At 38.6% G+C, this 27,128-nt stretch overlaps 1 long non-coding RNA gene across 1 annotated transcript; it reads left to right on the top strand.

Annotated features, from left to right (window-relative positions):
* LOC128105737 (uncharacterized) lies at positions 1-23,657 on the top strand. The gene is made up of 2 exons (XR_008216472.1): positions 1-205; positions 23,313-23,657. It is a non-coding gene; the product is annotated as an uncharacterized LOC128105737 (long non-coding RNA).
* The last annotated feature ends 3,471 nt before the right edge of the window (positions 23,658-27,128 follow it).

Below are 27,128 nucleotides of genomic sequence, written 5' to 3'. Positions count from 1 at the left end.
TCCAGGACTCCATTCTTTCACTTTAAAGCTATTTAGTCAAGAAGGCAATGTTGACACCATCAGTTAATTTCCAGGAAAGAACCTTGAATTAGAGCTCCCAAGAAACCCAAGTTCAGTGTGAAAATGGAAAAATAGTCTCACCTAGCTCACAGGGACGTCTTGAGAAGTTACTGGCCTGCCCCTGTGGAACACGCAAGACAGAAAGGTATGTGGCAACTACACAGTCACATGGGAGATGTGGGCACCTTTTAGAGCATGGCCAGTATTTAAGAATGTCAGCAACCAGGAGCATTTTAAAGTTCTAATTCTACTCTTTCCTCTTGTAGTTTAACTATTGTATAAAGTGGTATATGAAGAGACTGGGGATATTTTTTAAACCCCTTTCCTAATTTCTATATACTCTGCCCTCTTTGCTCACACTAACTTTGCCATTTTTGACAAAGTATATTGGACATCATGAATTTTAAATGTGAATTTAAAAAAACACGAATTCACAGATGACTAGCCACAGCATTAGTATTTGAGATGCTGCTGTGAGTCAGTTCAAGAAAAGACTAACAACTGTCAAAAAAGAAAATGAAGTTATTCCAAGCTCACCTAAAGCAGAGTCATGGTCAATATGCATGTGAGAGTTGGTCATGCTTAAACACTAAATGGCAAAAGGCAGGTTAAAATGGCAAATTTCGTGTGAGTAAATAAGCACAGACTGGAAACAACCACGATGCTCTGTGTTAACAGAAAGATGGCACACAACACGCAGAGCAGATGTGTGAGCACTCATTCAAAGGACAGTTAGAAAAGGAATGTAGGACAACAAGCTTTACAATGTGAATTTCCTTTAACTTAGTCACTTTCTCCCTGGGAATTAATGCTATGGAAACAATCAGACAAACTAAATTTAGAGGATTCAATATAAAAGAGAATTAGAAAAGTAAAAACTATGTCTAAAAGAAAAAAGGCAGTAAAAATAAAGGTATAGGGATGAAGCTGGACTTTGATGAAAGACATTGAAAATATTATAAACATACATGTGCTGTCACTGAAAATGTGGGATACATTTTAATTCATAGTAAGTTTGAAAACATCCTAAGTGATCCAACATAGAGGAAGAACCTGTGGTTGGTTGCATAGGAAAATATCTGTATATCATTTTCAAAGTAGCAATTACTCCTGAGTATGAACCTTAAAAATTATTTCTCTCTCTCTCTCTCTCTCTCTCTCTCTCTCTCTCTCTCTCTCTCTCTCTCTCTCTCTGTGTGTGTGTGTGTGTGTGTGTGTGTGTGTGTGTGTGTGTGTGTTTGCTCTTTTCCACTTTTTCATAGAAGTTGAGATTTTTGTTTCGTTGCTTGCTTTGGTTTTAAAATAATATGTTACTTTCAATTTCAGTAAAAACATAAAAAATCTATTTCTATCCTCAGAGAATCTTAAAAGTTAGTTTGGCAAATTCAAGAAAAGGTTGAAATTTGATCTCCACATATCAAGTGACAGTAAAAACATGTTAATAAAATACAGCACATGTAATTTACAGTTTCTTAATATTACAAAAGAAAACTGTGTATTGAGAATTTTCCAGAGTAGCTATGGGTGATATTTACAGTCATCATACACATGTAGGCTATTTTTTAATCAATTCAAACAGATTTTTATACTTTTAAATGTAAAAGCTTTTGTTTTTCAAAAGCAACAAGCTGTTCCTTACCATTATATTGATGAACAAGCCAGTAACCTAGCAGTTAACCCATTTCATTATTTTCTAGATGTTTTAACTGACTATATGCCCATGAATTTTCAGTTCTATATTTAACCTGTTATTAATATAATGAAACGTATTTCAAAAGGGACTTTGCTTAATGTGGCCTTTGTCTGGATGAGCTTCCCTCATCATGAGTCAGAATTTAGAGAAGGACTAATCATTTCATATTTTGAAAAGGTATGCTTCTCAACATAACACATGAGCAATTATTACTTTTGAACAAGTTTGAATTACCTCTACAATTTTTTAAATCATGAATTATCACTTATTTCCTATGAAGCCACTAATATGTTGTATTTAAACCAACACTGCAAGATACATATTATTACCTCCAATTTATAATATTAAGCTAATCATAGCAAGCACAAACCTTTGTCTATTATGACTTCAGTGAAGCTGGAAAATATCCCATGAGTGAACTCTATTGCTCTTATAGCAATTCATATTTCCTTAGAAGAGACACTTTCCTCCAATTAATAAAAATTGAAGCCGGGCGGTGGTGGTGCACACCTTTAATCCCAACACTCGGGAGGCAGAGCCAGGCGGATCTCTGTGAGTTCGAGGCCAACCTGGGCTACCAAGTGAGTTCCAGGAAAGGCGCAAAGCTACACAGAGAAACCCTGTCTCGAAAAACCAAAATAAATAAATAAATAAATAAATAAATAAATAAATAAATAAATAAATAAATAAAAATTGAGGTTCATTTCCTTATATTGGGGAACCCTCCTAGACAGAAAAAAAAACATTATTTTCTTCCTGCTTAAAATTTTAGGGAATGAGAATCAGACTGTGATGGTGGGCTCCAGGGTAAACCAGTAGGCCAGTTTGGAGCCTTCTCCTCTGCTTCCCCCAGATGAAGTGAACAAGCTGGGGTTCTGTCTCAGGAAAAAGCAATGGTGTCATGAAGACGTGAGACCAGGCAAGGAAATAAACGCCACTGTTTTATCCATCACAACTGAAAATGTAGTCTTAAGTTGCCAATTAAATGTTGTTTGGTAGCCATAGCCTTCAAGTATTCCCATTGTGGGACTCTAGGCTGCCATGGAGACAGGAAAGAGGGGCAGCAGTGCTGTCACATCTGAGCAAACGCAGTCGTCATCTTCAGTCCTCCTTCCAGCTTATAAAAGAAATTATACTTCTTTTATTACTTCTCCCGACAACGGCCTTTGCTCTTCTTGATAAAAAACTTTTCGGGCCGGGCGGTGGTGGCGCACGCCTTTAATCCCAGCACTCGGGAGGCAGAGGCAGGTGGATCTCTGTGAGTTCGAGGCCAGCCTGGTCTACAGAGCGAGATTCAGGAAAAAAAACTTTTCGGAACTTCTGAGGATCTCCTGGTTCTTAACACAATCTCTGCCCATCTGTCCTTTCTGTTTCCTGAATTTCACAGTTTTTGATCTGCACACAGTTTTTTTGTACTTTTACGCAATATGAGAAAAAATAGAATTAAATTTGAACTCCCAGAAACTCTGAAAGGAAGGACCAGAAAGGGCTTCATCAGTTAAGGTCTTAATTTGCGAGCCTGAGAACCCGAGTTTGATGTCCAGAATCCACCCCAGAAGAAAAGCCAGTAAACCCACTTATAGGAAAGCAGAGACAGGTGAATCCCTGGAGTTTAATGGCCAATCAGTCTCACCTCCTTGTCAATCTCCAGGTAAGAGTTTGCCTTGCTTTCCTAAAAATGTGAGGAAAGATATCAGTTTGTCCTATTGCCCATACATGAACCTGCGTGCAGGCACACACACATCTCCACACATACACACCCAGGGAAACTATTGGAAGTGGAGGACTGCTGGGGCAGAGGAAGTCATTGTCTTCAGTGATGTACCGACTGATGAGTTACACATGTTCCTGTGGACAGCTCCACACCAACGCCCACACTGGCTGCCGTAGTTAATTCTACTACATCACAAAGAAAAACAAAAAGACATGAAAATAAGATGGAGAGTTAATGGGAAGAGAAGAGTGAGAGAGGAATGGGAGAGGGGAATGTGGCCAGAATTATTACATACATATATGACATTATTAACAAATAAATTAGTTAGAAGAAAGAAAGGAAGGAAGGAAGGGAAGACAGGGAGGGAGGGAGGGAGGGAGGGAGGGAGGAAGAGAGAAAGAGAGTAGGAGGGAAGGAGGGAGGGAGGGAGGGAGGGAGGGAGGGAAGGAGGGAGGAAGGGAGGGCAGGCTAAGAGAAACTAAAAGGAGCACACGCATGCAAACATCCAATAGGCAGGAAGGTAAAGGTGCAGAAGAGGAGGGGGAAGGTGTGGGTGGGATGAGAGCTGGAAATGTGACATCTTCCTTCCTTTGCACCGTCACCTAAAGTTAACTCTGCCTTGCAAAGGAAGTTTATGAACATGTCCTTAAATCTATTCTTTGGAAGAGGCTTCTGGAAAAACACCCAGGATTGTTTCAATCTCTTTGTTGAACGCCCCTCATATTCAAACACAAAGCTTACATGCTTGCTACATTGAAATAAGAGTCTTTGCTAACTCTTCTCTTAATCCCTTAAGAAACCTGTTTTTTTTTCTTTTAGAAGAGTTACTAGTTATATAATCATAAGACTTTCAATGTATTGAATATAAAATATCAAACAACCATTATTTTTGTCAGCACTGATTAAATATCTAACACGTTTCAGGTTCTCTCTCTAGGCTATAAGATAAATTAAATAAATTCAGGCCTCTGGCAGTAATTAAGGCATTTATGAATATAAATGAATGAAGATGACAGACCCTGAATTAGTTGTGAATGGAAACTCTGGAAAAATTCACAGGCCTTTTCTGGTCACTAGAAAAACTTAAACTTAATGGTTTGGTTTCTAATCTGCCTGATGGGTGGGCTATGCCATACAAATCATGGCTCACAAAATTCTTGGGAAGAACATACTTTTGTATAGAAATAAAAAAATATAAAAATAAGCTGATGAAGGAACTGGGCAATGCCAGGAATCATAAACGCCATGAAGAACAAAAATGAAATAGAGTAGTAGAAAATTCTGAAGGATTTCTTTAAGTACCAGGAAGGATTTTCTGAGATGACACAATGGGCCAGCTAGGACTCAACAGTCAAGTGAGAAGTAGCTAATGAGACATGAAACATGTATTTCAGGAACAGATAAAAAGCCAACTCAAGTTTTTTCAGACTGTTCCAGGAAGAAGCCATTCTGGATAGAATGCAATACGAGACAGGAGGAGTAGTGAGGATTGACCTGATTCAAAATGGCACAGCCTAGATCATGTCAGGCTTTTAATGTCACAAAAAGGAGCTGATTAGAATGTAGTGAGAAGCTTTCGGGGATTCCAGAAGGAGCTAGAACCAGAAATAGAATAAACTCTATTCATCTACAGTCACCTACAATCAGGGGAGAACGCTGGAGTGGGAGAAAGGTGTTGGAAGCTGTGTTGGAAGTAGGCTGGGGAAAGACAGTTTAGGGATCAGAGTCAGCCCATGATATCAGGCAGGACGGAAACTGTGTTGTGTCAAGTTCTCTTCTATAGTGTTCATTATATTGTCTTTCAAACTAAACTTGCTGGTGACAAATTTAAAGCCTGAAACAGAGGAGTCACAGACCTGCATTAGAAAAGCTCTTTCTTCATTTCTACACACCCTGATTTTTCCCAACTTCAGAACACTGTACTTGAAGGAATGATCTCTTTTCTTCACCAAAACTCACAGGACTGTCAATCTTCCCTGCCACTGCAGGTAAATGAGATGGGTAGGGGGTAACACTGCTTATTAAAAAGGGAAATGAGAGGTAGATGTACTTATAGAGCACAGGATTATGCCTAGATTTCAGCAATGTAATCAGAACCACATTGCTTTGTAACAGGGAATCTGGGATTCTAAGAACTGTGAGGTGTAGATATAATAACTGACCTAATCATTCAAAGAAAATGTCAAACTTCAGCAACAGATATTTTTACTCTTCTGCCTGAAGAGTAGAAGTTGGAGTCCCTGCCCATCACAGATCACAAAGCACACAATTACCCTGGCTCCATGTTTTAACAAAGAGTTTTCTTTCTATGTGCCAGATATTGTTAAAAACACAAAGATCCCTGTTCATAAACATTAGGCTTTATACAGATCCAAAGGCACATGTTTATTTGTGTGGTCAATGGCCTGCATACTTTAAGAATCATGTAAATAATAAAGTTAAACTACTTTATTTGGTATGAGTGAAATTGCTGGGCCAATAATCAAACACATTTGTGGGCCAATGCATCTGAACATGTGCTATTGATGAGAAACGGTGAACTATGTGCACATGAAAGGTCTTGTGAAGTCACTGCCCATCTCCGCTTAGCTGTGTGGATATAATTCAGTGGCAGGCTCCTTCCCAAAGGCGATGTTCTCACCAGTGCTTCTCAGTGAAGACAAGGCAGCAGTTCTACTGTAGGTCTGACTGAGTTTAACTGCTGTCTTGTCTTCACTGAGAAGCACTAAGAAGTAGTTGTCACCTTTCCCTGGAGTGGAAAATATTCCTAACATTAAAGGTTATGGATCATTTGGATGATTCCTTAGGTCCTAGCATGGGTCAAAAGTCGTGGAAATGAAGAGGACAACATCTCTCCGTGAGAATCTTACGAAAAAAGTGCCTAAGCTGAAGGGTGCAAAGGGGCAAAACCAATAAACAACAAAGTCCGCTTCACTGTCACTGAGTCCACTGTAAGCAGACACTGGAAAACACACAGACTTCATCAAAATGCTCCACAACCAACAGGGGACTGCTCGCTATTGAATGTAGTGACTTAATTCAGTATGCCCTTGCTCTCTTGTCAATAGTAACTTAAAACCCAAAGTTAGAACACTGCTCATGACAGAGAGCTGAGCTCAGGCTTAAGATGCTGCCAGTTATCAACCAGTGTTTCCAAGATGCAGAACAAAATCAACAGTCTTCATGTTTTCTGTGTTTTTGGCAAAAGAAAGTTGATACCTGCCCGAGATAGGGTCTGTTCCTTTGCCGATCTCTGGCTTTCAAAACCATTAAGATAAAATTTTATATGTTTATTTTTCTAGAGTTAAACCAAAGATAGTTAAAATTGGCATACAAAAAACCCGAAAGCATTTTCTGATTTTGGCAAATCATAGCAGGCCACTCATCGAATTTTGCATCTACCTGAGATGCCAAACTTTCTGTTTCTGTGCCCAATGATGGGCACCTCCAGCTGATCACAGCCCATCCTGTCGTGGAGCCTTGAATGAGGCCTCACAGGAGAAAGCAGCCTCATTGTTTCCAGGGGGTGACAGTAAGTGAAGAAGAAACTTGAAAGAACTTCTCTTTCTTGTCACAGTTTCTCAGTAACTGAAGACAGCTTCTAAGAATGTCATCAGAAGCCTATACTCAGTGGACAGGATGGAGAGTAAGGGACTCTCAAACGTAAATAAATTTATCTATGCAGAGTGAGTGAAGGCCACTGTCAGAATAAAAAGCTAACATGCTCAGACAAGACGAGATCAGACCACATCCCTGCAGCTCACGTACACTCAGCGCAGTATATGGTGGCTTTTACCCAAGAACCGCAACTCATTGAAAGGCATGGTTTGGCATGGCTTAAAATGATAACTTTATGTATGGAAGACTTAATTTGAATCAACCACACAGAGGTTCTTTTAGAGTAGTGTAGTAATACCAAATTAAACAACAACAAAAACAGAAAACAATACCTTTGATAATTATAGGAAAAAAGGAAGAAGAAAAATCACAATTTTAAAAGGATATTTTAAAATTTTTCACTTGAATACTACTAATTTGCAATTTTTGTATGCACATAGATACATGTTAGAGGAAGGTAGTGTTGGGAATTAACTCTCAGTGTGAATTAAGAAGTCAAGTATTCATGTAAGTCTGTCCAGTATTCATTCCCTAAAGAAAATAAAAATTTAAATTAAAAATGAGAAGGTCCCTGGGCATGAGAGGCAGCTCTATGGGTCAGAACTCTGCTGCTCTTGTAGAGAACTTGAGTTCAGTTCCCAGCATGCACTCTAGGCAGCTCAGTCTGCAACTTCAACTTCAGGGAATTTGATGCCCCCTTCTGGCCTCTTAGGCACCTGCACTCAGAGGCACATACCCACACAGACATATACACACACACATCTGTTTTGAAAAGCTTTTTGATGGACTGATCATGGCAAGCTTAAATCTTTTTGTTTGGGAGAGCATGGAAGAAAATTGATTTAATAAAATTCACTGGTAAAAATTGTTCTCTCTCCAACCCATATGCTGACAGAAAATCATTCAAACCATAAAAATCTTGACCTAAGAGAAAGATGATGCACTTAATGGGAGAGGGGATTTTGTTTTATTGTGTTCATCCAGAGTATAGGACAAAACATAATATCCACTAGACATACAAGTAAATGAATTTTTATTAATAAAATTCAGCTAGAAGTCACAGAAATGAAGAATTAAGGGATTGTTACAGAAAATGCCATTCTACAAAATTTCAAGGTCTACAGTGGATATTAATAAAAATATAGGTTAAGAGTTTTCATTTAAGGAACTTTGTTACTAAGATAATAATTATGATTCATTTCTGATTTATCTATCATCACTGTATGTACATTTTAAAATGTACTGTTGATTAAATAAAAGAAGCTTGTCTTAATCCTGATTAGAAATACTTGCTACCTAGTCTGCATTATCATTCAATAATATAAAATATTTTAGGTTTTTCAACATCTAAAAATATCTTTAGCACGTACTTTTTCTAGCTTTATATTTGAATAGGAAGATTGATTTGCAAATTTGGAAATTTTCACAGAGCTTTGTGAAATAGGAAGCTAATTTTTCTTAATGTTTAAAAACAGTTATTTTTCTAACTTACTGCAGAATTAATTCACTATGGATCAAAATAAGTTAATTTGAATAACCTTAAAAGTTTAGTATAAAGGTACTTTTAAGAATATATTACTTAAACCTAGCTGTGGTGGCGCATGCCTTTAATCCCAGCACTGTAGGGTGGGGGTGGGGGCTTAGGGTGGATCTTAATTCAAGGCCAGTCTGGTCTACAGAGGGAGTTCCAAGATCATGCACAGAGAAAACCTGTCTCCCTGCACAAGGATAACATTCAAATTCGTGAAGTGTTCCATGTTTTTACTTCTAAAAATAATAGAAAATAATAGAAAGTTAAAGAAACCCTGTCTCAAAAAAAATTACTTAACCTAAGATATTATTAAATTATTTTAAAAACATTTAGTTTAGTGTTATTATTTTTTGTAAATAGAAAGGAAATTTATTTTTGTTTTGTTGGGTTTTGTTGTTGTTGTTGTTTTATGCCTAAATCCAGTGTTAATGTAAATGTGAGCAGTGTCTTCATGTAATTTCACCATGGCCCGGGGAGTGAGTGGGCCATTCTTGCCATGACAAGGTGCCAGTGTGAAATCAAATGAATGTAATTATTTATTCAGTTATTGTTTTCCAAAGTGATTTGAGAACAACTTCTTTCATTTGAGTGTTTTACTAGCAGGGCTTTTATGACTTCCATTTTCAATTTCACATTTCTAGCATAGACCTTTGAGCAACAAATAACTCACTTCTGCATCATGGTTCAATTCAAGGATGCCGAGCAACCTTCCTGGACTCTATTGAGGTTCATATTTATTCCCAAGAATCCTTAAGAACTATTTTCCTGATAATACATCTAGATAAATGCCTTTTGTGAAATTAAAATGGGGCAGGGGCGAGGCGATAATCTGTTTTTATGTCATCCTTCTTTGTGGATTAGGGAATCTCTGCCTAAGATTCTAGAAAGTGTCTCTATATTTATAGTGGTACATGCATTAAGTCTTCCCAATTTTCCCTCCCAAACTAACATACATATACAAATGTTGCATTGTCATTCTGCACAATGGTCAGAATGGACTTGCAACAAAAGGATTGTTGTTGCGTTGACTCCATTTGAAAAGCCATTTTTCTCAGCAGCTGCTTCTGACTTCAGTGTGGAAATGCTATTTCCAAGCACATCCATGAATTATGTAGAACTCCCTAGTTGAGGACTCCTTTGCCCCTGCGGTTTGAAGCATTGATTTTAAACCATTGTCCTGGGGGGGGGGGGAGCATATTATGCCCCACATAGCTGCATAAATAGATTTGTCCACAAATGCCACAACTTTACAAAGTTGTTCATTAAGGATCCTATTGTTCAGTGAAGGTTCTTAGTTGATTGGGGTTTTGTTGTTGTTTTGGTGTGTCCCCGCTCCGAGTGTGTGTGTGTGTGTGTGTGTGTGTGTGTGTGTGTGTGTGTGTGCGTGTGCGTGTGCGTGTGCGTGTGCGTGTGCGTGTGCGTGTGCGTGTGCGTGTGCGTGTGTGTGTGTGTGTGTGTGTGTGTGTGTGTTGGGAATTATGTTAAGAACCAGAACTTTACACAATCAAGGAAAACTTGATACCACAGATACGACATTCCCGGGTTCCATTAGGGGTTTATTAAAATAAACCACTGTAAAATGGAAACAGTAAGGAATAGAAAATGTCTTGTAGAAATTATATATAGAATGCAAACAAAAGTCTTCAGATTGTTTCTAAGCAATAAGGTGAATCAGCTCTCCAAAATGTTTGTCAACTCTACTCTTCAAACAGATAAGTGTTATTACAGTATCACTTTCAAAACGGCTCATCATTTTACTTATGAAGATAATCTTTATTGAATTTATAGCAAGATATTCTTTGTTTATTCAGCAGAGAAAAGGGGTGTTAAAAAGTCACTAACCATCCAAGACAAAATAAATAATTTAATCAACTATGGACTATTTCCATTAAGATTTCTCCACAGACTCTCCTCTGCAGATGTTTTTTCAGGACTGGGAAGGAGGCACCACTCGTGTGGACGACAGGCTTCAGCTGGCTTCTTTCCTCTTCTGAGTTGCTTTTCCCACCCTTTCTTGCTTTTGCTTCCCTTGATGTGCTCTATGTCCCCCTGAAATTTTGACATTTGTACTGTTCCAACCAAATGAAGCCTCTAGGAATAGAGGTTTCTCTGTTGGACTTGAATTCACATACAGGTGGTTTGCACCCTATAGACACAGACTGCTTTTCAAAACAAAGTCCAGCAATGTTTAGCTGTGAGTTTCAACTGTGCGTTCCTAAACTGTAAGGTGTATGATGGAATTTTACAGTGTCTAGTGGGAAAACTCATAAGTTAAGTCCTTTCTCCATCAGCTTTCTTACATTAAAAAGGAGAGTTTTTAAAAGTAAACTAAGGTTTATAAAAGAGTCAACATCAAATATAAAGCCTTGGCTGTTGGGCAGAAACTGTCTCAATGAAGACACATTTTTATAATTTGTTTCTGTTCCAAGCATTCGACCATTTAACTATACTTGAAAAGTTAAATCTTTCTTGTCTAATTGTTCTTTCTTTCTCTGGTGAATATTGTTAAGTGCGAGCAGATCTGAAAGAATGCAGCGTTATTGTCTAAGAGAGTCAATTCAATAATCATCTTGAAGAATTGAAAGAAAATGTAAGCTCATGTCTTTGCAGATTCTGTATAAAAAACCCACTTTAAAAAATCTATCCTTTATGGTTCAGCCATGATTGCCTCACTACAAATTAATAATACTGCACCAGTTTTCATAATAATGAAAAATAACATGTAATAAGATAAAACATTTTGCAGCCTTATAAAAATAGAATATATAAATTGCATTTTAACTTGCCACTATCAATATTTTAGTTTGAGTTTCAATTTTTTGTCTGTCTGTTGTTTGTTTCGGGTTTTCTAGACAATGTTTCATTGTGTGGTCCTGGATATCCTGGAACTCACTCTATAGATCAGGCTGCCCTTTAACTGAGTTTCAATTTTTATGTCTCAACAAGTTTTAAGGAATTCTGTGTAACATCTTGAAAACAAATTTTATCGAAGCATAATTTTTTAAAATAGTCAAACTTTTCACAAACAGTTTTAAAAATAACACTAACAATGTTCTTTTTAAATTTTTTATTTATGTGTACATGTGTCTGCCTGCGCATGTGTATGCAATGTATGTGTGGATGCTCAGGAACCTTGACAGGCAGAAGGTGCCCTGAAGCTGGATCTACAGGTAACTGTGAGCTGGGAACCGAACTCGGGTCCTCTGGAAGAGCAGCAAGCACGTTTACCCGCAAAGCCACCTCTGCAGCCCACGTAACAACATCCTTTCTCCTCCAATTCCATCACTAACATTTGAATCATTTAAAATTCACACTCTTAAACTAAAAGGGTAATGATAAAGTATTTTAGCATCGAATCATTAAGCAAAAATCTATTCATTTGTTATGTCTTTCTATAGCAGAATAATGATATAGTGTAATAGTCTTAGGGAAACAATGTGGAAAGTCTTTTTTTTTAATATTATGGATTGGTTCTCATTCCCATATAAGTGAAACAGAAAGGAAAAATTTTTTTCTAAACTAGTTTTAAATCTTTCTTCAAGGCCTGGCTGCCCATATTTTGTGTGTTTGAGTTTTATCTGTCTGTTCATTTGGCATGGTCAGCAGTGGGGAGAGGATATGGTAGTGACTTCCTACCATTTAAAGTCATTTCTAAATGTACTTATGCCAAAATTGCCAGTGATAAAATAAAAAATAACAGGCAAATATGTATCAGAAAATTTAGAACTTTATGTGATCTTTGGAAGAAAATAGTGTTTCCCCCAAAATGCTTTTACAAATAAGACAGAACACATGTTGAGCAAAACATAGCGGTCGTAAAGATCGCATATCACACAGGCAGTGGTTATTCAATGAGTATTATTCACATCCTTTTCTCACTTAACTGCTAACATTTTCTAATGCCAAATAATACTTCATTTACTTAGGCTTAATCTTTTAAACATGAATATGTACATTTCAAAGAAATTGTTTAAGTGATATTATATGACCCATGACTAACACTGTATGCTTTTGTTTTTTAAAGGAGAAAAACAGTTGTGTGCACCGCTGGTCTGTATTTATAGAGCATTTTTATTGTGAAGTTTGCATTTAGAACTTCAGGAATGCCTGAGAACAATAATGAGCAGTGTGGAGTGGTATTGTTAGTAGAGTCTTTTCTATTGAATTTTTAAGATGCTGTAAAATGAGATATGTGAGCAGCACCTCTGGACACTTTTTCCCATCATTGTGTTAATATCAATCGCTCACTTCCACCATTTCTCTTCGTACTAAATAGAAATCCTGGTTCCCACTGCCTTGATTGGAGGGTTTATAATGCATAACAGTGTTGATAACCCTAATGAGATTAGGCATTGTGATTTTGTGAAAGCTAACCCAAACCTGCAGCCTTTGAGACTATCTCTAAGACAACCAGCAAAGGTACAAGGTACCTTACATTCTTTTCTTCTTTTGGCTTAGAGCTTCTCTCCCTAGAGAGGGCCCCAGAGACACAGTGAGAAAATGATGAATGCCTTTATGCTAGTACAGCTGGGCAGACTCTTATCCTGGCAGAACTGACTTTTACCATCTGCCAAAGCTAATGCTTTTCTGTACAAAGCATGGCTCACGATCACTTACCACATGCACTGATTGCCAGGTCAGGCCGGATCTGCTGGGAACTGGCAGGGCTCAGCATGGCTGGAAATGGAGATCTGTAGAAAGGGGTGTGCATGTCAGGCTTTTCTGCTGGAATCATCTAGAACTGTTTTAAAAAACTTTTCAGTTCTGCTTCTCCATTTCCCACACAAAGAAAGAAGAAAATGAAATGTCATAATAAATCATTAGTGCTCCTGTTTAAGAAGCATGGACATCAGGTACTAACCTCTCCCCTCATCGGGTATATGAAGGTACTAGGGCAGTTCTTGGCCAGAAGACTATGACTCATCACTGGGAGTTTTAATGTTTTTGTCACGTTCTTATCTTCACTGGTCATTGTAGTCCCCTATGACCAGATGAGCAGCAATGGCACGTTCTGTACTCTCCACACCCTATAGTAATCCTAGACAGTGTCCAAGCATCCCTGGCAGATGTCCTCTCAGCACAGAGAGGCACCTACAAACTAATCATTTTCCAGAGCTGTTCATCTTGCATTTACTGTTCTTGCTGATACTAATCTCCCCACAACCTAGACAACCCACCCAGTCTTCTCATTGACTCAGAAATGCAGTTCTCACTCCACCTCCATACTGCTGCACTTTCCAGCTCTGCCATCCTACACTGCTCTCAAAATTCTAAGACTTAACATTTAATATAGAACTAATATCTTCTAGCTAAGCTATTAGAAACACATAAAAACTAAGGTACAAGTAGCTAGAGGTAATTTAGTATCATTACTCATATTACTGTATGTTTTCACTTCACTGAGTGATAATACTTTATTTCAAAGAAAAATGTTGCATGCTATATTTTTCAAGAAACTGTTTATTACAGAATATATAATATATAGAAACATAATTTCAAGAGCTTTCTGAAAAGTGCTTTAGCTATAACAGAGTTGTAGCCTTATGGAGCTTTGAGCTCATCAAATCATATGTGAAATGTGGTATTTAATTCACAGATATTTATTTTAGGAGAAAAACAAAACCTTAAACGACTCAGATGAGTGTGGCAGAGCTGATGGGTTATCTGAAAAATGCTAGCAATATTTAATATAATATTGTGTGGATAAGACAAGACTATTTAATGGCTAGAGATACAGTAGATAGGATTATCCAGCATGGTTCTGAAAAACCAATGACACATAATTTCACAAAGTTCTGTTCAATGTATATCAGAAAACTGTATTCATCAGATCACTCAAGTGAAAATTGTCTTTGTGCGAGTATCTGAGGCAGACATTAGGTGGGTCCACTGAGCACAGCCTCACTCAGAACTAATTTTGAAGAGGAAGAAACTGGGAGAAATGCTCTATTCTGTGATCAAAGAATGTAGTAGAGTGAGCATTGTTCATCAGCTTTTGTCTAGTGTAGAATCTAATATAGTCTGTATTTAAGAAAGACAAAAGAAATATGTGCGGAACTCAACTGTACTTAGTGGACACAATGTAAAGCAAAGTACTGCCCTGTATCTACTCTCCCCTCCCTTTCTTCCCAGGAAAGGGGCCTCTTTTCTCCCTCCTTATCATGACATCTGCTACCTACACATCTTTAAAGAAGGCATTACTCCTTAGAATTTCAGTTGTCTGTGCCCCAATATTTTCACATTGCATGCAGCTCTGCCCTGCATAGCAGCAGTTCTGTTGTTATCCAACTATTTCCTTAGCGTTCCAAGACCCAACAGCATTTCTTGGCTATTTCTCAATCATGTACTGCAGATTTTCCCAGAATTTCCTCCAATGATATGTTTGCTCTCATTTTCTGAGCTCAGTGTTAGTTCTAATAAATATCAATATTCTGAGAACTTTCAGCCAGTCATGGGATAGGAAGCAGATTATGTTAGGAGAATAGGGAGATGTCCATAAGGAGCTCTACAGGGTAAGAGCTAGCAACTTCCTTCCAGAAACAGACTGGGACTGAATCTCCATGCTTCTGCACTTTTTGTGAAGACATGGCCTGGGAAGACGATCTATAGTCTCCTTTCGATTCAAATCCTAAAGATTTCACTAAGCAGATGGGAATACTCATAGTTCTGTGATCGCACCAAGCAAGTGACTGCCTCTGCCACATCTCGGCCAGCTGTGTGCTTTCTGCCTTGCTGTGTGTGTCCTCCATTGGTCCCAATTGCATTAACCCAAATGCAGAAGTGATTCCTGACTGCATCCTCCCCTTTATATTCCAAAGTCAACTCTTCAGCAAGTTCTGGAATTCCATCTCTTAGACCCCATGTTGTTCAGACTTCCTTCTCTCAACAGATACCACAGTAGCCCCAGCTCACCGTGGCTGCTCACAAGAAGAATTTCAATAGGCTCCTAAACTATCCCTGGTCCTTCTCATTGAAGCCAGCAAGCTTATGCAACTTTTCCAGTCAGTTCTGATCCTCTCTTCTCCTTTATTTAGGGGGTACTTAGTTATGTCCAAGTTTAAACTCAGATCCATGTAGTTTGGATCTTGCCAGTCTCTAGCTTTGAAATATCCTCTGTTGTTTGTTGTTATCAGAGTTGTTGCCTCACAGTTGACTTTCAAAACAAAACTATACCAAGCTTTTCATGTACTTGGAACCTTTGAACTTTACCAAGGACACTTTGCTCTGCTGGAGAACCCCAATTCATCCTTTACTCTCCAGGCTCAGCCGGATTTCCTGCAGAGGTCACCTCTGTTGACTGACTAATCCCAGAACCCCCTTCACTGCCTTGTAACATTCAGTAGGTGAGTTTACCAGTCCAGTGTCAATCATTTCAACAGAATTGGGAGACTAATGGGAAAATTTTACTGCAAAGTTTAATTAAGTAAATTAATCCTGGATATAAAATATATCTCCACAAACATTTGTAGAGAGAAAAAAAAAGTCAAATACCAGGCATACTGAAGACACGAAATCAGATTCCCCTAGAGATTCAGAAATGATGAAAACCTCATGTTTCTTGAAATCTCAAATCACAGTTGAGGAAAGTAAGATTTGTGTGTGTGTGTGTGTGTGTGTGTGTGTGTGTGTGTGTGTGTGTGTATGTATGGGTGGGAGAGGGCAGAGGACAATATCATGTGTTGTTCCTCAGGCATCAGGCACTATACACCAAGTTTTTGAGAGGGAGAGTTTCTTACTGGCCTGAGGCTTGTAAAGTAGGCTAAACTGGCTGCAGAAAGGCGCCCTGACCTGTCTGCGTGCCTCCACTTTCACAGCAAAGGGGTTATAAGTGGGCCACGGTGCCCAGCACTTTCACATGGGTTCTGAGAATCAAACTGGGGTCCTCATGCTTGCCAGATGAGTTTTTTACTGACTGAGGTTTCTCCTCAGTTCAGTAAGATACCTTCTGACAGCCTCTGAAATCAGGAATACATTTTTTATATTATTTCTCTGTAGAAAGGAAAACCAACAACATTCTAACTAGATAGTTGTAAGGGAAGCCAAGTCTGCATGAGCAGGAGACACAGACATTTTAATTCTTTTAAGAAACATGATGCTCACACTTGTGGTCCCAGCACTTAGGAAGCAGAAAAGATTCTGGCTCACATATAGAAAAAGGCATATATCAAGGGTTCAACACACCCAGGAAAAGTTCTAGATGTTTCAGGAAAAAAAGTGAAAAAACAGAAGTGAATCTATCCCTCATGGAGATTACCATCTAGTAACACAGTTTAACTGGTCAAGCACAGAAATATGGAAAAATTGAAAATAGCAAGTTCTGAAAACTCTTAACTCTTTCTGAACTTAACCTAGCAAATACTAGTATTTTCTTTGTTAATCGATTCCCTAGGGTATCCCTTAGATGTTAAAGAATGATGATAGCTTGTGACTTTGGATGGTAGTTGAGGCAGACACTGAGGTCACAACACTGAATTTGCCTCTACAGGAACAACCTAAAATTTCCAAACAGCGGGATTGACCATGTATCATACACCAAAGGATCACACAGATGATAGTGACAAAGAGTAAGTGATTTTTAGTAACTTTGCCTATCTCCATTTCCTCTGGCATTCACTATTCAAAGTGAACAGCCAAGACAAGGCTGACTGTCAGAGTGGTCATGGAGAGAACAAGCTGGGTCTGCGGGTAACAGCTTCATGATAGAGTGGTATGGTGTTTGCCAAGCAACATGTACAAGCCACTGGCTTCATTGAGTGGGGGGAGAACACATGTACTGAGAATCTTGAGGTCAGATAAGTCATAGGAATCTTGTTGCCAAGTGTTGAAAAGAAATGCAGTTATCCATATCCCTTTTAGTCCTTTTGTTTATCTGTAAGGGATTCTATGTTGATGTACTGCCAAAGAATGGCTTCCACAAGAGCAAAGTTCACAGCACAATAGGTATTCCAAAGTGGATGTCAATGCAGAAGGAAATAGGCCACTTAGGAAACATAATGCTTGCCTTGTCTTAATATTAAAGCTAAATTTAACTCAGAGAAGATGTAAAGTGTTCTGTGGCTTCTTGCTTATTATTAAATCAGAACCCACAAACATCTTTAACAAAGACTATCAGTGCAATGTCTGCTAATACTATGAATCTATAGATAATAAATTTACCAATTTATTTCACAAATACTTTCTGTGTCTATTCTGTATATCAGGCACAGTTCTAGGCACTGGGGATAAATTTTAGAATTAGAAAAAAATGGCAGTACATAAAGTATAGTGCACTATAGAAGATAAAAATAGAGCAACTTAATATATGTCTATTGTGATATCCTGATAAGGAGAGTTATATCCTGATAAGATACAGCAGTAACAGAAGATAAAAGGTCTGAAGATGGTATGGGAAGATGTGGGTTATCTCCTTAGGTGACATCTGTGTGTACAGAGGCATTTGGAGAGGTAGCTGCAGTTCAGATCACAAAGGTGCTAGGACAAGGTTAAGTTACAGCTTGGGAAAGAATAAAAAGAGGTGCTGAAAGTTACAGAAATTCTGGAAATGGTTAGATGAATGGATTCATAAATCCATCAGTCCACCAATAAGAGCTAGTTAGATGATAGATATTTGGTAGAAAAGTAGATAGGACGATGATAAACATATAGGTGATAGATGAAAGACAGATAGATAGATAAATAGATAATAGATAGATAGATGATAAATAGATCAATAGATAGATGATAGATGAAAGAAAGAGAGATGATAGATCGATCGATCAATCGATAGAGATAGATAGATAGATAGATAGATAGATAGATGATAAATAGATTGATAGATGATAGATAGATGACAAATAGATAAGTGGTAAATAGATGATAGATAGATGGAATTCCATGTATCTGTCTACTTAATTACTGCTCGATGGTGTACTACAAGTGTCCTGCTCCCTTGCCTTAATTTAGCACATCTTAAAAGATGCTTCCTCTTGAATCAGTCGATATCACTGATGAAATGACATAGAAGCTCAGTTGTCCTGTTTGATTTTTCTTCCTGTGTCGCTAATCTACTTAGTGTCAATTTTGTGACTACCTCCCAGCACCAGGACTGGTCCAAGCATACAGACTCAAAATACAATTTTCGAGTCAGCTTGTTAACCATCAGTTGTTAATAAAGACCCCATTCAGGTTGCTTCAGAAGAATGTACAGTCATGACTTGCAGCAGTACTATAGCTGTGGACATTTCATTGGTAGTAAAAACTCAAATGCTGTGCTGAAGCAGGTGTCACTGAAACAGACAGTAAGCCTTCTTCCTGGCATATATGCCTTCCAGTAATTCCTTCCCAAGCTGAGTCAGTGCTCTAAATACTTAACAAAACACTGTCAAAGAACACCGAGTTACTTCTGAGGCTATATTATTGACACACTGAAATTCCCACCTTGGAATTTTTGGTTACTTTGTCTTCCAGAAGCCTTCTACCATATCAAGAGGGTGGTTAAGCAGATCTTAAAACAAGATTGTGCATTCTAACTCAACATACAGCAAACTTTTGAAATATTTCTTCATTGGTCAAACTTCGTAAGAGTGCAGTTCTGGAGGACACATGACCAGCCACTGACATGCTGAGGCAGAAACTCAGGAAGTTATGGGAGATAACAGATGTTTGTTAACATTTTTAAAGACGCTAAAATTAGAAGGTGACTTGTTACAGAGTATGAGATTAACAATACAAGTATTGATGGAAAGCACTATTGTGTGTATGCCAAATACTGCAGAAAGACTATTAGGGCTACCATATTGATTTCTTGGTGTGATACACACAACTACAACCTTAGCACTTAGGAGACTGAGACAAGAGGATCAAACTTTAAATATGGCCTTGGACTATATAGTAAGTTAAAAAGCAGCTGGATTTATCTACTGAGACATTCTATAAAACAAACAAACACAAATATTATCAAAATTTATGGTCAAAGGTTAGGCATTAGATGGTTTAAAAGGAAGAAAGGCTTTTTATAATTATTTACCATTTGAAGGGTAAGTGTGAAAAATAAGTTAGCCACTTTGACAACTATAAAAGACTCAGAGCTTCTATAGCCTGAGGCCAGAGGGAGTTATGGCCCAATCCCTGAAGCTGACATGAGACTCAAACCTTTAAAAGCAAGTGTCACCATGGCAGCTGTGCTACACCAGGGCTTCTGCTTGGCCTGAGAAGAGCAGATCCGATGCATCGAAACACCATGAATCTCCCTATCATTTCCTGAGCTCTGGATCTTTACAGCTAACTTTTCCCCTGTTCAAAGTCAACATCACTCTTTGTCTGAATGTGATGTGGAAGTAAAGAAACATCCTTCCTCACTGTCTAAATAATATCTTCCAAGCCAGTAACTGAATTAAGTCTCCACACAACCCAGTCTTGGAAGGGCAAGAATCTGCTAAGGAAGAAAGTGGTCTACATTCCAAAGTAATGGTGGGGCCTCTAATTCTGAACCAATAGACACCAAAATCATGTACACAAGACTTGGATCCTGAGTTTGCTGAATCAGAGAGGCTGGACTACAAAGTTGAAAGGAAACAATTAATAAAAGAGAAGCATTGCACAGGATTTAATTATCTATCCAACAAAGAACCTTAGAGGACAGAATTATCACATTTTAAGATAGCCTTTGGACATTTCCTAGAAGCATGGTCCAAGAAAAATGAAGTAGATTCACCTGGATATTCTGAAAGGAGAGAAAAATAATTTGTTTAAGGTCCTAAAAGAAAGGGGCACACTAATCATGCATACATTTTGGAAGACTGGAAGGTTCATAGGCACTTCTGTAGGGAGTCCAAAAGACAGTTTCTCAAGACAATAATTATGCCTGTCAGAAGAGTCAGGATCACTGAGGAGCTCAGAGGTGTCTGTGCAGAGGCAAGGTCGCATGATAGAGATGTTCCGCAGACTTCTAATTGACGATAGTGATTGGAGACAGAAAGTGAAACAACAGAAGAAAGGTGGGAACAATTGTTGCAAAACACTGACTTGTAGGGGTCACAGCTGAGGAGATTTTTAGTTATTTTGGTATGTTCCTTTTTTAGCTTTTTCCAAGTGGATGCTCAAAGTCCTGGTTTGAAAATCAAGTAAGGAAAGCACTATACAGTATGACTGCATACTGTTATAAATGCAACCAGGAAATCACCTCAAATGTAACAGTAAAACCAGTGATGGTGTTTTTGTTAGAGCTGATTAATAAAGGCTTATATGTATTATGTATGGTCCTTGATCTGGTAATTGCATTCTTTTGTAATTTTACTAAAAGTTAAGATCAGGCATAGTCCACATTCTTTTCAATTGGATAAGAATATGTGTGTATAATCTTGTCTTCATGTCTATGTTAACTTCCCTCTCCCCATCACATTGCAGTACAAAGGGTTTGAACCACATTGACAACCCTCACACTCTTCAGAAATTGTCTGGCCCCTATATTGATGAGAACATTGTAGTTAGACTGAGTGACTAAGAAGTGATAAGAGTGCTGGAAATTTTAGTAACACACACATACATATTCTTGAGGTTTGGAGACAGATCTAACAAAAGTCAAGAAATGTCCGTACCATTCAAAATCCTTGGATGTAGTGTTCTGGCTGTGTGAGAATTTCCCATTCAACATGAAGTAAGAATCACTTCATTGCACACCTCCCATCACAGAGAAGGAATCAACAGGTTTCTAATAGGCTCTCTGGATTGTGAGGAGAGCATATTCTGTAAGTAGAAGTGAAGTTCTCTGCTTACTAGGCCACACAGAAGCAGATACCACTGTAACTGTGTGAGAATACCTGTGAAGCTCCACAACTACAGGGACCTATGGGAGGCACTAATGGAAATATCAGAGAATGGGTCATTAGGGTTCTAAAGCAAAGTTGGATCATTTGAAAATGAGAATTACAGAACTCTTGGACACTAGCTTCTGGGTTGCCCAGTTGAGACTATGGTCAATATCAAGAACCTGATGCTATCAAGTATCTGTATAACTACAACTGCCTACTATGAACTACATCATTCTAGGCACACGTCATACATCTGGATGAATCCCAATAGTAAACCATCCTAAAATGTAAGAGTTACCTATAGAATTGTGATGAGCAGGTCCACATGGCACTAAATACTAATTGAGACACTGATTAGCTGCCCACACACTCCAATGCTATTGTACAAGCGCCTCTTTGTCAGGTCATAGTCATGATCAACTGTAAGAGTAAACAATTACACAGAAAATAGGAAGGTATTAGGCTGAATTCATACATAGCTTGGCCTGAGTTATAATGCCGATTGCATGACAGCATCACTCATGAGTAATTCTGAAAGATAGCAGTGTTTTGAAATGCTCCTAACTGGAAGAACTTTGGGCAGTTGTATAGTATGACCCCAGAAAGTTCCCACATCAGGTTTGTGTTTGAACATGAGACCCTCAGCTGGTTGACCTGTGTGGGGAGATTGCACAACCTCTGGGAACTGGGACCTGTCTGGTAGAGCTTGGCACTAAGGTTGGACCTTTGAAGGTTAAAAGTTCCACCCAGCTTCTGATCCTAACCTCTGCTTGCAGATCCAGCCAGTATGCGAGGAATTTTGTTGCAAATTTGTGTCACCAACAGGCAGTTTTGCCATGTCTGCTCTGAAGCTTCCCTGAAACTGTAAGAGGAAACAAATCCTTCCTTCTTTAAGTCAGCCTGCTTGGCATTTGTCACAGCAACACAAAAGTCATAAAACAGCAAACATAGACATCCTTGTTTCCATGTGACTCTTCACTGTGGAAAAACAAGGACAACACGTATCTCAAAATTCTCTGATTGTTTGGAAACTCAAGAAGTATTTGAAAGTCAGCAGCAAGGAAACAAGACGGTTAGGGAACAAGAATCTGTGGGTTCATTCAAGCCAGGCAGTGTAAATTTATTTGTATTATGTCGCTCCCAAGATATTATTTGTCACTGAAGACATTTTAAAGAAACAAAATCAAAAGACCCCCCCAAAAAAAACCCATCACAGAAACTGAGTAGAACAGTATTTGCTCAGGACTGGGGTGGATAAGATAGAGAGATATTGATCAGAGAGTAGAAACACCCAGTTGTAAGATGGCTAAGTCCCAAAGTTCTGATATATATCACAATGAATATGGTTAATAATGGTACATGGTACATTTAAAGTTTTCTAAGAATGGACTAATTGTAAATGTTCTGAAGACCACACACGCCAAAGGCATGCTGTCAACTGAACATGTATCAGTAAGTCAGATTGTGATCAGTTTTCATATATACAATCATTACTCGGGATACCTTATATATACATAATTTATTGTTGCTTATGTTTCCATTGAGCTTCAACAAAAAGAATGGAAGATGTGATTATTGATGTGGCAGACTCTCTGCTCATTGGTAGCTCTAGTTCTTACACAAAAGACTTAGGAATGGAGTGAGTCACCTGACAAGATAAATAGTATATCTGCATGAGACAGAAACCTGAACTCTTCTCAACGAATGCCATCTAGTTACTGCCACTGTCAGATGGTCAATATACCAGCAGCAGAGATCAATACTCTGCCCTGTGTGTGTCACCAGGTACATATATTACCAAGGAGAGTGAGTTGACAATTGGCCCCTTCTACCTTTAAAGGGACAGCAATTCACCTTCAGTGCAATGAAAGTGAATTCTAAATATGGATGTGCTTTTCTCACCTACAGGTCCTCTACCAGTACCATTAGCCAAGGGTGTACTGAGCTTGATCACCAACATGGATCCTCACATAGGACCAATGGACCCTGTCCAGTAAAAGAAATATGCTGTGAATATGCAGACTTGGGATCCACTGGTTATTATCACAGGCCACCCTACTCAGCTGACCTGGGAAGATGATGGAAGAGTCCCATTAAGAAGACATCTGGTAGATGAAGCACAAGGAAAATGGCTATGTTTCATAGCACAGTATGGAGCCTATGTTAACCCTGGAGTATGGATGTCTGTCCTCAATACACAGAGTCCTCAAGTCCAATATGGAATGAGTGAAAATAAACGTGATCTTACCTCTCTCGCTCCCACTGACTTGGGACATTTGTGCTTCCTATACTTGCAGGTCTAGAGGCTTTGAGGCTAAGACTGGCATGTTTTCATCAGCATTATAGTAAATATGAAAGTGTAGTTACTGCATGTTCACATTGGATTCTGCATAACAAACCAACTGCCTCAACCAAAATTATTAACCTTGATCCCAGAAGTCAGAAGACACATTAGACAAGGCTTTTATTTCTTGAAATTCTCTGGCCAAAATTTATGATAGAGGAATTAAATGAACCAGGGGAATAAATGAAAAGGCATGGAGAGTCTGGGATCAGATGTCTTGGGGATAAGAATCTGGGCCATCATCACAAGATAAATCACCCATCCATCAAATAGTCTAACCAAAAGTTTTAAGAATAGATGATACAGAGGTGGAATATGAAAGATTCCTGTTGTGGTCTAAGGAATAGCCACAATAGTAGTGGCTGAAGCTCATCCCACTAATGTTCTTTTGAGTCTCTCTAGCAAAATATGACCATCAGACTCCTGAAGACACATATTCTTGAAAGTGAAGTCAAGCAATGCCAAGGAAAATCTCTACTGAATATTAAGTACTAAGTCCTTCAGTTGCTGGAAATTACTGTCAGAAGAAGATGGCCTCTGTACCCTGGAGAATTCCTCCAGCCCCAAACCAGCCTTCATACAATGATTAGAAGATGCTAGGGTGTAGATCTTCTCCCCTGATATTTTATGGAACCACTCTAAAGTTCTCACAGGATGTGTTGGGGTATTTGTTGTGATTGTGTTATATTTCTTTCACTCTAAGGCATTGATTTCAAGGGTATTCCCCAATAAACTTTGTACACACAAGTCATCATTTCAAAATGCCTTTCTCTTAGATTCCAATCTACATCACAGTATTAAACATTATTATTAGGCATTTGGCATATGTTAATTCCACTCTACCAAACCTTTTCCAAGTAAATTCTGGCATTAATATTAAAATACCCTCAGTATATTCAGGGAAACTGAGGCTTAGAGAAACTTGATGCCTTATTGGTAGACTCTGGATGTGAGCTACTTTGTGATACATGAGTGGCTAATTATTCTGTCAGGTGAAATCATACAAGCAGATATATAGGTGGGTAGGATGGTAGATAGATGATTGATAGAAAGTACATAGAAGATAGATAGATAGGTAGATAGATAGATAGATAGACAGATAGATAGACAGATAGATAGACAGATAGATAGATAGATGATAGAATAAGAAAATGAGAGACAATAGACAGATAATAGATAAGTTACAGATAGAAAAAAGATAGATAAGAGATATACAATAGATAAGAGAAAGAAAGAGACAAAGATTATGGGTAGGGTTAGCACAGAATACTCCATGAAGAACTGTAGGTTGTAGATGTAACCGTCTTGTTAAATAAGAAACACAGAGCCAATGCAGAGATGAAAGCCCAAGAGGTCAGAGCAATAGCTAAAAACCTTACCCTTAACTGCCACTGCTGTCCTCCTCAGCAAGAGACCCACATCCTTTGTGTTTGTCCTTTTTATTGACTTTCTATTCTGCCTTCTCATTGGTTGTAAACCCGACCACATGACCTCCTTGTCACTTCCCATCTATACAGACCTCCAGGTCTTCTATGGTTGGTATTGAGATTAAAGGTGTGTGTCTCTATGCTGGCTGTATCCTTGAACACACAGAGATCTGCCTAGCTCTGCCTCCCAAGTGCTGGGATTAAAGGCGTGCACCACCACTGCCCAGCTTCTGCTATGGCTTGCTATTAGCTCTGACCCCCAGGCAACTTTATTTATTAACATACAAATAAAATCACATTTCAGTACAAATAAAATATCACCATAGTAGGTGAATAAAAACTATATGTTGAGGACATGAGAACAGGGCTGTGGGGGGAATGAAGAAGATGGCAAAATTCAGGTTAGGATTAGCTATGAGGGCCACAGCACACATGAATTTACATACTTACACACATATGTACCTGAACCACTGCCAGAAAGTTCTCCACTATTCCTTAAAACACACACACACACACACACACACACACACACACACACACACACACACACACTACTTCCTGGCAAGGCAAAAATGAATGGAAATCTATTATCCCTGAATTCTATGATGTCTTCATCATACATGAGAAATGGCAAGGATGGAGCAAAGGGCGGGTGGCAATCACATAGAAAGCAACGCAAACCCCTCCCAGGGGTACTGGGGTGAAGGTGCTAGTACAGGAATGCTACCCTCCTGCCCTCCTGTGTTTAGCCAGCCCTGGAGCTCAACCTTTAGAAGGGGGTTGCTTAACGACAGAAGTATTCAGCTGCTTACCTCGCCCCAGTTACAGAAAGGCTGCTGGACTATAATTGGCCTTGACACAAGTCTGCTTAAAGAGATTCCCCAAGAATTATAGAACTACTTTCAGAGTTTGACTTGGCTGAGAATAGGAAATATAACACAGTTTTTTTTTTTTTTGCATTTTCTGTACCAAGCCACAGGTATCAAATACACTTTTTTTAGAGCTATAATCACATTACAAATTGAACATTTCCACATGTGCCATTTGGCAAATCCAAAATGAATGATTGTGAAGATTATAATTACATAGATCAGGTAAATATGGAATTTATATGTTTTAACTCACAAAGTGTATTTTTCTCAGGTCCCTCAACATCCATGTAAAGTGTTTTTATAGGATGTAAAACCATCATTCCACATAAAAACCAAAAGTGTGTGCCTCCAAACACTTAATGCCAGGTCAGGTGATAAGTCAGCATAATATTTGGAAGGTATTAATCCCAGGAAGGGATAGATATTCCTAAGCTAACCCTGAGGAAATGACTAATAATAACAGGTTAAAATCAAGAAGAATATGATTTAGAATAAATATCAAGAGGAGAAAGAATAAACATCCCAGCTATGAAAACTGTTAAGCTCTGAGATAATCCCTCCAGGCAGCAGAGCCTCTTCTTACCCGGGACTCTGGAGGTGAGGTGTGATTGCTTGGAGCCCCCCCTTGTAAGGGGCAATTTTGCTTCAAGCATGGAAGGAGTTGTTTTTTTTTTTTCATTTTGATCTCTATGACTTAATATTAAAGGTTCAAAAATAATCCTATAATTACCCACTAACTATTCCCCAAACTGCCTTTGAGTGTGTTCTTGCCTTTACCTCATCATAGTGAGTATTATGTGCTGTGTTCCTTCACAGCCAAGACAAACTCCACAATGTCACAGACATCTCCCAACCAGGGATTATTTTTCACTCAAACTCAACATGATCCCTGGAGGTCACTTGGTCTCACTTGTCTCTGAGAATGTCTCCTTACCACTCAGAAGTTTCTGCTAAGCAACATAACTCACTACCCTACCACCAGCCTCATTCTGTCCTTCTCTCTCAACAGAGATGGTGTCTCAGTTTATAGATGAAGGAAAACCGGAAGGACAAATGGGTCAGACTCTCTCATATTCACAAA

This window comes from Peromyscus californicus, unplaced genomic scaffold (assembly GCF_007827085.1).
Source record: "Peromyscus californicus insignis strain IS unplaced genomic scaffold, ASM782708v3 Scaffold_9__1_contigs__length_137607984, whole genome shotgun sequence".
In the NCBI taxonomy this organism is placed as follows: domain Eukaryota; kingdom Metazoa; phylum Chordata; class Mammalia; order Rodentia; family Cricetidae; genus Peromyscus; species Peromyscus californicus.
This window is presented reverse-complemented; position numbering and strand designations above follow the sequence as displayed.